The sequence below is a fragment of the Nycticebus coucang genome, chromosome 17 (genome assembly GCF_027406575.1).
Source record: "Nycticebus coucang isolate mNycCou1 chromosome 17, mNycCou1.pri, whole genome shotgun sequence".
Classification (NCBI taxonomy): domain Eukaryota; kingdom Metazoa; phylum Chordata; class Mammalia; order Primates; family Lorisidae; genus Nycticebus; species Nycticebus coucang.
In genome coordinates this window covers 50,954,845-50,963,653 of record NC_069796.1, presented here as the reverse complement: position 1 = coordinate 50,963,653, position 8,809 = coordinate 50,954,845, and the positions used below count along the sequence as shown (strand labels likewise).

The 8,809-nt window shown below is 38.0% G+C and overlaps 1 pseudogene; it reads left to right on the top strand.

Annotated features, from left to right (window-relative positions):
* Positions 1-977: 977 nt before the first annotated feature.
* On the top strand, positions 978-5,121 carry LOC128568543 (zinc finger protein 300-like; annotated as a pseudogene).
* Positions 5,122-8,809: the final 3,688 nt, after the last annotated feature.

Sequence of the window (8,809 nt, the reverse complement as noted above, 5' to 3'; positions counted from 1 at the left end):
GAGCTAAAAAATCTTTGATAGTATAGCCCTGTAAGGCTGCAGCCATTGCTAGACCTTGCTGATATGCGGTGCCAATGTCAGAGCAAAGGCGAATATATCCAGACAAATCTGTCTTCTTTTTGTATGGTTGAATAGCTGCCTGGCATGCCGTATTGGCATTTTCATAAGCCAATTGTTTAACAAAGTCCATTCCAGCTTCTGCGCTACCAAAAATCCTGCCTGCAGCTGTCAAAAGTCTGTGGACAAACTCTGAAAACGGCTCATCAGGGCCCTGCTTCACTGCAGTGAGGGAGGAGCTAAAATCTCCTTTCACTGGGAGTTTTCTCCAAGCCCTGGTTCCCGCGGCTTGGATTTGCGCATACAGACCTGGATCATATTGCATTTGAGTATCTGTACTAGCAAAATTCCTCTCGCCAAGAAGCATATCGTAAGTCCAGCCATGTCCTCCCTGAGCATTTCTTTTGGCAGTATCTTTGCAAAATTCAGCATATTCAGATTTCCATAATAAGTAATCTCGTCCGGATAGGGCAGCCCTGGCTAGGGTATACCAGTCGCCAGGAGCAAGCCATTTCTCCGCTTCAGATTCTAATATAGCTAGTGTATAGGGAGCAGTAGCTCCATATTGGGCCACTGCCGTTTTTAATTCCTTAATCACTTGAAAATCAAATCCACTGTGATGTCTCCATGCCTGACTCTGATTGTCTGTGGTTTCTGTGACTGGAAATGCCTCTGTTCTCTCCTGGTTAACAGAGGGCCTCCTCACAACTATACCTTTAACGGAAGATTGGGATATGGGGCCAGCAGATTCTTGTTCTCGAGGCCTCTGATCCTTACGGTCCAAATTGCCTGTTTTAAGCCTCTCTAATTCACTGATTAGCTCCTGATCTTCCCTCTCAAGTTTTATTTGTTCTTGTAAATGTGCAATTTTGTTCTCTAGATCCCTTTTTGGGTCTATAGCAGCCATTGCCACGGACGGCATGGAGGACGCTGCGCTGTACGGGGGAGGCCATTTTTCAAGTAGGGGCCCATCTGGATTATGATACTTGGCCACCTCCTCCTCTAACTCATTCCATTCCTCATCGGAAAGCTTATCATCAGGGTTTATTTTGAAAATTTTCAAGTCTGGGTAGAGTCTACACTTTGGCTCTGAGACCTTGACCTTGAGTTGCTTTGCTCTCAGTTTGTTCTCAGGCTGAGCTTTCTGCCAAACAGTAGGGGCCTTTTGTTCCTCCCTGTTGGGTTCCTCATCACTCTCTAGTGAGATAAGATCCTCTTGCTCATTAAGCTGACTGCTAGGAGGAGTGCCTCCAGCAGCCCTAAAATCCTGGGACAGATCTTGGTATTTAATATCCCTTTCTTTGTCATGATGTAACAGTTCTTCTCCCTTTTTTATGACATCCGCAACCGCGGGACAAACACTACGATAACTAATAATATCATTTATGAGATTCCAGTATGAGAAAGCAGTGACTGGTATCTTTTCAGGTCCAAATACCTGATAAAAATCATTTAAAGCATCACCTACTCTTTTCTATCTTTTCTCATCTATGGTTCCTTCTTGAGGAAACCAAGGACAGACTTCTTTTAAGAAGTCAAAAAGTTGAAATAGCTGTTTAATTTTGACCTTTACTCCTCGCGTCCTGAGTGCATCTCTTAACTGTTTCACAAATAACTCATGCTGACTGAATTCTTGCCCCATGATCGCTACTACTCACCGAGATCCTCGTTCCAGCGCAGCAGGCTACTGCGTGGCCAGGTCCCGATGTTTCTCTGAGCCGGCTGGCTGCCTCCAGTAGCTTCTTCACCGTTTTCCCTGTATCCAGGTCCCTGTTCAGGCGCCACGTGATCCGGCCCGCGGGTCAGTTGACAGGGATACCTGGAGGAGGGGGTGAGAATGAAAAAGGGGCAAGGGGCGCGAAGAATGGAGACAAGACAGGAGTCTGATCAAGTCTCGTTTATTACAAAGTTCTTCCAGGGTATATAAGGGTAGGCGAAGGAGGAGGTTTACATCACCAGGTATCCAAGCAACCTGGCCTTGGTATAGATAAGTTCCTGGCCTTGGTGGAGATAAGTTCCAACGGCAAGCTTCAAAGTTTCGCTCACGTGATTTATGAGAAGAGGCCTGGCGTTAGCAGGGAAATAGAAACTTAGGCCTAGCATTTGCAGGAAATAGAAACTTAAGTCTGTTAGTACTGGAAATAGCACTTGGCCTACAAAATAGATGCTGTGGTGTCAGCCTTCCACATCTTTACATATATAATAATTTTAGATTGAAACTGTACATCATAGACAATATGTTATGGTGCCTCTGGATTATTATTCTTCTTCTGAAAGTAATTAGTTTTACTTTAGAGAAAATTACTTACTTGGAGTCAAATCATGACATATCTTTCCCCACTAGTATAGCATTGCTGATATTTGTGCTTTAAAATATAATATAATGTAAATATATACATATTATATATATCACTTTATCATATAAAATACATATCATATATGTATATATTATATATGTATATATATATATATATTTTTTTTTTTTTTGAGACAGAGTCTCACTTTGTCATCCTTGGTCAAGTGCCATGGCCTCATAGCTCACAGCAACCTCCAACTCATGGGCTCAAGTGATTCACTTGCCTCAGCCTTCCAAGTAGCTGGGACTATGGGCACTGCCAAAATGCCTGGCTATTTTCAAAGATGAGGTCTCACTCCGGCTCAGGCTGATCTTGAGCCTGTGAGCTCAGGCAATCCACCCACCTTGGCCTCTCAGATTGCTAGGATTACAGGTGTGAGACTGCGCCCAGCCTTATATTATATTTTAAATTCTAACTCCTAAATATCTTCCTTGCATCTGCATAAAATAGAGGTGAGCTAGTGATTTGGGCAGAGGATATATTAGACATTCAAAGCCAATAAAACTCTTAGACATCAATGCCTGTTTTCTGTGGGTTACATTTTAAGCAAGTCTGAAGTCTCCCTAGGTTTTTAATCATTGCTATTTTCTCTAGGCTCTCCCTGCATAAGCATTTTAGCATTCAGATGGGAACATATGAAGAGTTTATTATCTCAATTCTTTTATAACTCTTTGGCTTCCACATTCTTCGTGTTAAATACTTATCTGCTCTACCACCAGGGTCAACCTGAGTTTTTCACCTGTATCTATTAATGCCACATGAACTAGCAGTGGAAAATGAGAAGACCCAAGGAAAAAATGCCATAAAGTCCAGTTTCTTGACTAATGAAATAACATTATTTTATGAGTAAACACTTTTCACCTTGTGGTCCACAATTGCAGTTTTCTAATGTTGTGACTTGCTTGTTTTTAAAACCATTTTGTTCAGTTATTTTCTGAAGAGGGGAATTTCTGTTACTATTGGAAGTAACACCCATCTTTATTTATTCACTTCATAAACTTACGTTTTATTTGATTTTAAATAGCCTGACACCCCTGCAATTTATTGTGTTCCTGGAGTATACTAGATTGCTGATTTGTTCTACTTCTTATGTCTTCTATTAATTCTTTTTTTAAATATCTGTTTTATTTTATGTCTTTATTTTTCTCAGACAGCAAGAGTAGACATGACATCCTTTAACTGGATATATTTAGAGATGTTTTCTTCAATAAGGATATACTGGAATGTGTCAAAGTAGATCATTGCTCGTACTCCATTTTGAATGTCTGGCAATATGAGGGCCAGCTGGAGAGCAGAAAAACCAAGACAAATTTGTCAGGCAAGTCACAGTTATCAAGAATAATTCAATTAGTGAAGAATCAGGTCATGAAAATAATGCATTTGGAAAAATGTTTCATAACTGCACAGACCTAGATACTTCAAAATGAAGACTGTATGTGTGCAATTCACTTGGAAAGAGCTTGAAACCTAATATGAACCCATTCAGTTGTAATAGAAATTATGCAAGAAAAAAGATTGATAAAAATTTTGGATGTGAGAAGACAATTAACTACAGTTGTTCCTATTCTAAGCATGAGAAAATTCATAATGGAGTGAAACACTATGAAGGTATTCAGGATGGAAAAATTCTCAGCAATAAGCAATCTTTTAGTCAATATATGAATGAAACCGGGGAGAAAACATGTATGTATTGAATGTGGAAAAATGTTTCTCAAGAAGTCACAGCTCATTAAACATCAACAAATTTATACCAAGAGAAACTGTATGATTGTGGTACATATAGTTTCAATATGAATTCAGTGAAAAGTCACACCTCATTGTACATCAGACAACTCATACTGGGGAGAAACCTTATGATTGTTCTGAATGTGGAAAAGCCTTCTCTCAGAAATCATCCCTCATTATACATCAGAGAGTTCACACTGGGGAAAAACCATATGAATGCAGTGAATGTGGGAAAGCCTTCTCCCAGAAATCACCCCTCATTATACATCAGAGAATACATACCGGGGAAAAGCCCTATGAATATAGAGAGTGTGGGAAGGCCTTCTCCCAGAAGTCACAGCTTATTATACATCACAGAGCTCATACTGGAGAGAAGCCATATGAGTGTACTGAATGTGGGAAAGCCTTCTGTGAGAAGTCCCACCTCATTATCCATAAAAGAATTCACACTAGTGAGAAACCCTACAAATGTGCTTAATGTGAGGAAGCCTTCCGCAAGAAGACATAACTTATTATACATCAGATAATTCATACTGGGGGAAAGCCCTATGAATGTACTGAATGTGGAAAGACATTCTCCCGGAAGTCACAGCTCATCATACATCAGAGAACACACATTGGAGAGAACCTTAAAAATGCAGTGAATGTGGAAAAGCCTTCTGTCAGCAGTCACATATCACAGGACATCAGAGAATTCACACAGGAGAAAAACCTTATATATGTACTGAATATATACAGTGAATGTGGGAAAGCCTTCTCTCAGAAGTCCCACCTCCCAGGACATCAGTGAATTCACAAAGGAGAGAAACATTTTATATGTGATAAGAGTGGAAAGACCTTTTCTCAGAAGTCAGACTTTGTTGTATATAAGAGAATTCATACTGTAGAGAAATCCTATCAATGTGCTATATGTGGGAAAGCCTTCATCCAGAAGTCACAACTCATGGTGCACAAGAGAATTCATATAGTAGTGAAATCCTAAGGATGGTCCAACCACAGAAAAGCTTTCAATATCAGTTCAAGCCTTAATAAATACTACACACCCATGAATGTGATTAGTTTAGGGACATCTCTGTGATTAAATTTTGTATGATCAATCATGTTCCTAATGTAGTATTTAATTTTTTATTAAAGATAATAGAAAAGTCTTAATATGCTTAGTAAAGCATCACAAGAATGGAGAAGCATGAATCCTATGTACTCAATTTTGATATGAGGACAATTAATGACAATTAAGGTTATGGGGGGAAGCAGAAAGAGGGACGGAGGGAGGGGGTGGGGCCTTGGTGTGTGTCACACTTTATGGGGGCAAGAGGGACTTTACCTAACAATTGCAATCAGTGTAACCTGGCTTATTGTACCCTCAATGAATCCCCAATAATAAAAAAAAAAAGTCTTAGTATGTAAATTGCTCTATTGATTGTTTCCTTGTGCAGAAGCTTTTAAATTTAATTTAATCAGGTCCATTTGTTAATTTTTGTTGTTGCTGTGAATGTCTTTGGAGTCTTCATAAATTCTTTGCCTAGGCCAATATGTATGAGAGTTTTTACCAACATTTTCTTCCAGAATTCTGATTTTATGCCTTAGATTTAAGTGTGTTATCCATCATGAATTAATTTTTGTGAACAGTGAGAGGTGTGGATCCTATTTTAATCTTCTACATGTGGCTATCCAATTTTCCCAGCACCATTTATTGAATAGAGGATTCATTTCCCCAGTGTATATTATTATCTGCTTTGTGAAAGATCAGATAAGAACATGAGAAGGTTTTACATCTGGATTTTCTGTTCTGATCCATTGGTCTATGTTTCTGTTTTTTGTGCCAGTACCATGCTGTGTTGGTTACTATAGCCTTGTAGTATAGCTTGAATTCTAGTAAAATAATACCTCTCAATTTGTACATTTGGCTTAAGGTTGCTTTGGCTACTCAGGCTCCTTTCTGGTTCCCATATGAAGCATAGTATTTATTCTTTTCAGATGTGAAAAAAGTAATGGTATATTAATGAGGTTTGCATTGACTCTGGTGATCACTTTAGGTAGTGTAGGCATTTTAACAATATTGACTCTGATAATCTATGAGCATGATTTTTTTTATTTGTTTACATCCTCTGCAGTTTTCTTTTTTAGTAACTCATAGTTCTCCCTGTAGAGGTCTTGTCTCATTGGTTACATACATACCTATCTTTTAATTTTCTTCATTTCTTTAATTTTCTATAAAAGGTATTTAGTCTTTCATTTGATTCTCTGGCTGACTGGGGTTGGTGTGTAGGAATGCTGTTGATTTGTGTACAACGATTTTGTATCCTGAGACTCTACTAAAAAGGAAAAAATTAGCTGAGCACCCACAGCTGCTTAGAAGGCTGAGGCAGGAAGATCTCTTGAGCCCAGGAGTTTCAGTTTGCTGTGAGGTAGGCTGATACCATGGCACTCTAGCCTGGGCAAAAGAGTGAGACTCTGTCTCAAAAAGAGAAAAGGCATAATTAAAGTATACCCTCATTTGATCAACTCTCTATATAAGTTTAGTTGTATAGAATGTCTTAGATATATCCAAAATAAGCTACAACTAATATATTACACGATCAATTTTCTAAGGTAAGATTTTAGGATAATAATAGCAAGATAAGGTAAAAAATTATGAAAGATTGAAGTCATTAATATTCATGAGTATTCTGTTGATAGTAGGGGAAAACTGTTTAGAAACAAGATAGAGACAAACATTAAAAAGAAAGATAAGAAAATTCCCAACCAGAGATGTTGGCATGGATGTGGAGTAAAGGGAACACTTCTGCACTGCTGGTGAGAATGCAAACTAATACATTCCTTTTGGAAAGAAATTTGGAAATCACTTAGGGATTTAAAAATAGACCTGCCATTTGATCCTTTAATTCCTCTACCAGGTATATATCTGGAAGACCAAAAATCACATTATAACAAAGATATTTGTACCAGAATGTTTATTGCAGCCCAATTCATAATTGCTAAGTCATGGAAAAAACCCAAATGCCCATGGACACCCGAATGGATCAATAAATTGTGGTATATGTACACCATGGAATATTATGCAGCCTTTAAAAAGATGAAGACTTTATCTCTTTCATGTTTACATGGACGGAGCTGGAACATATTCTTCTTAGTAAAGTATCTCAAGAATGGAAGAAAAAGTATCCAAAGTACTCAGCCCTACTATGAAACTAATTTATGCCTTTCACATGAAAGCTATAACCCAGTTATAACCTAAGCATATGGGAAAGGGGGAGAGGGAGGTGAGGGAGGGGGGAGGTGGGCAGAGGGAGGATGATTGGTGGGAAATTACCTGTGGCGCATCTTACAAGGGTATATGTGAAACTTAGTAAATGTAGAATGTAAATGTCTTAACACAATAACTAAGAAAATGCCAGGAAGGCTATGTTAACCAGTGTGATGAAAATGTGTCAAACGATCCATAAAACCAATGTATGGTGCCCCATGATCGCATTAATGTACATGGCTATGATTTAATAAAATAAATAAATAAACCAATTTATACCTTTCATATGCTATAACCCAACTATAGTCCAAGAAGAAGGGGTAAGAGGAGAGGGAGGGAAGGGAGGGAGGGGAGGGAGGAGGATGGTTGGAGGAAAGGTAATTGGTGAGAACACAACTATGGTGCATTTTATAAGGGTATATGTTAAATTTACTAAGTGTAGGGTACATGGTACATGTTAAACTTACTAAGCGTAGAGAATAAATGTCTTAACACAATAATTAAGAAAATGCAGTGAAAAAAATGCTAAAAAAATAAAGAAAGAAAAAAAGAAAGGCTCAACATCTGTAGCACAGTGGTTATAGCAACAGCCACATATACCAAGCCTGGTGGGTTCGAACCCGGCCCAGGCCTGCTGAACAACAATGACAACTGCAACAAAAAATAGCCAGTTGTTGTGGTGGACACTTGTAGTCCCAGCTACTTGGGAGACTGAGGTAAGAGAATGGCTTAAGCCCAAGAGTTTGAGGTTGCTGTGAGATGTGAAGCCATGTCACTCTAAATAGAAAGATAAGAAAATGCTCAGTTTTAGATAAGAATTTTAATAGATTTTCTGCAATTTATTGAATTTATCATCTCCTTTTGTACAAACTTCTCATCTTTACTTGACTATTCACATCAATATTATTTCGTCAACCATCAACTTCTTCTAGTTTTGCTTGTGAGTCTCTTCAGTACTAATACAGCAATTACCATCCTTTTTGAACACTCCAAATATTTCTCTAATTTATTCTTCTTTGTGTTTTTACTTTCTTGCCATCATCAGAAATTTCAGGTCAGTATTAATCATATTTTGCATCTCCACTTCTCTGGAATTTTGCCCAAAAGACCTTATTACAGTTTCCAATTGTTTTGTTTGCTATAGAACCATCACTATTCTCCTCAAACATGGAAAAAAAAAATCTTTGAATTCTAAAACCTACTATGCAATCCAAGATATCAATGTTTTATATTATGGATCATGCTCTTGTTGTCAACTTGAAGAAGACTTTGCTTAGACTAAATAATAAACATTTTCCTCATTTTTTCCCTATAAGTTTTATAATTTTACAAACTTATACAATTTGAGGGTTTTTTTGTATTAGGTGTGAGATTGAGTTTTAGTTTTTTTCTTTTCTCTTTCTCTCTTCTGCATAGAGATGTT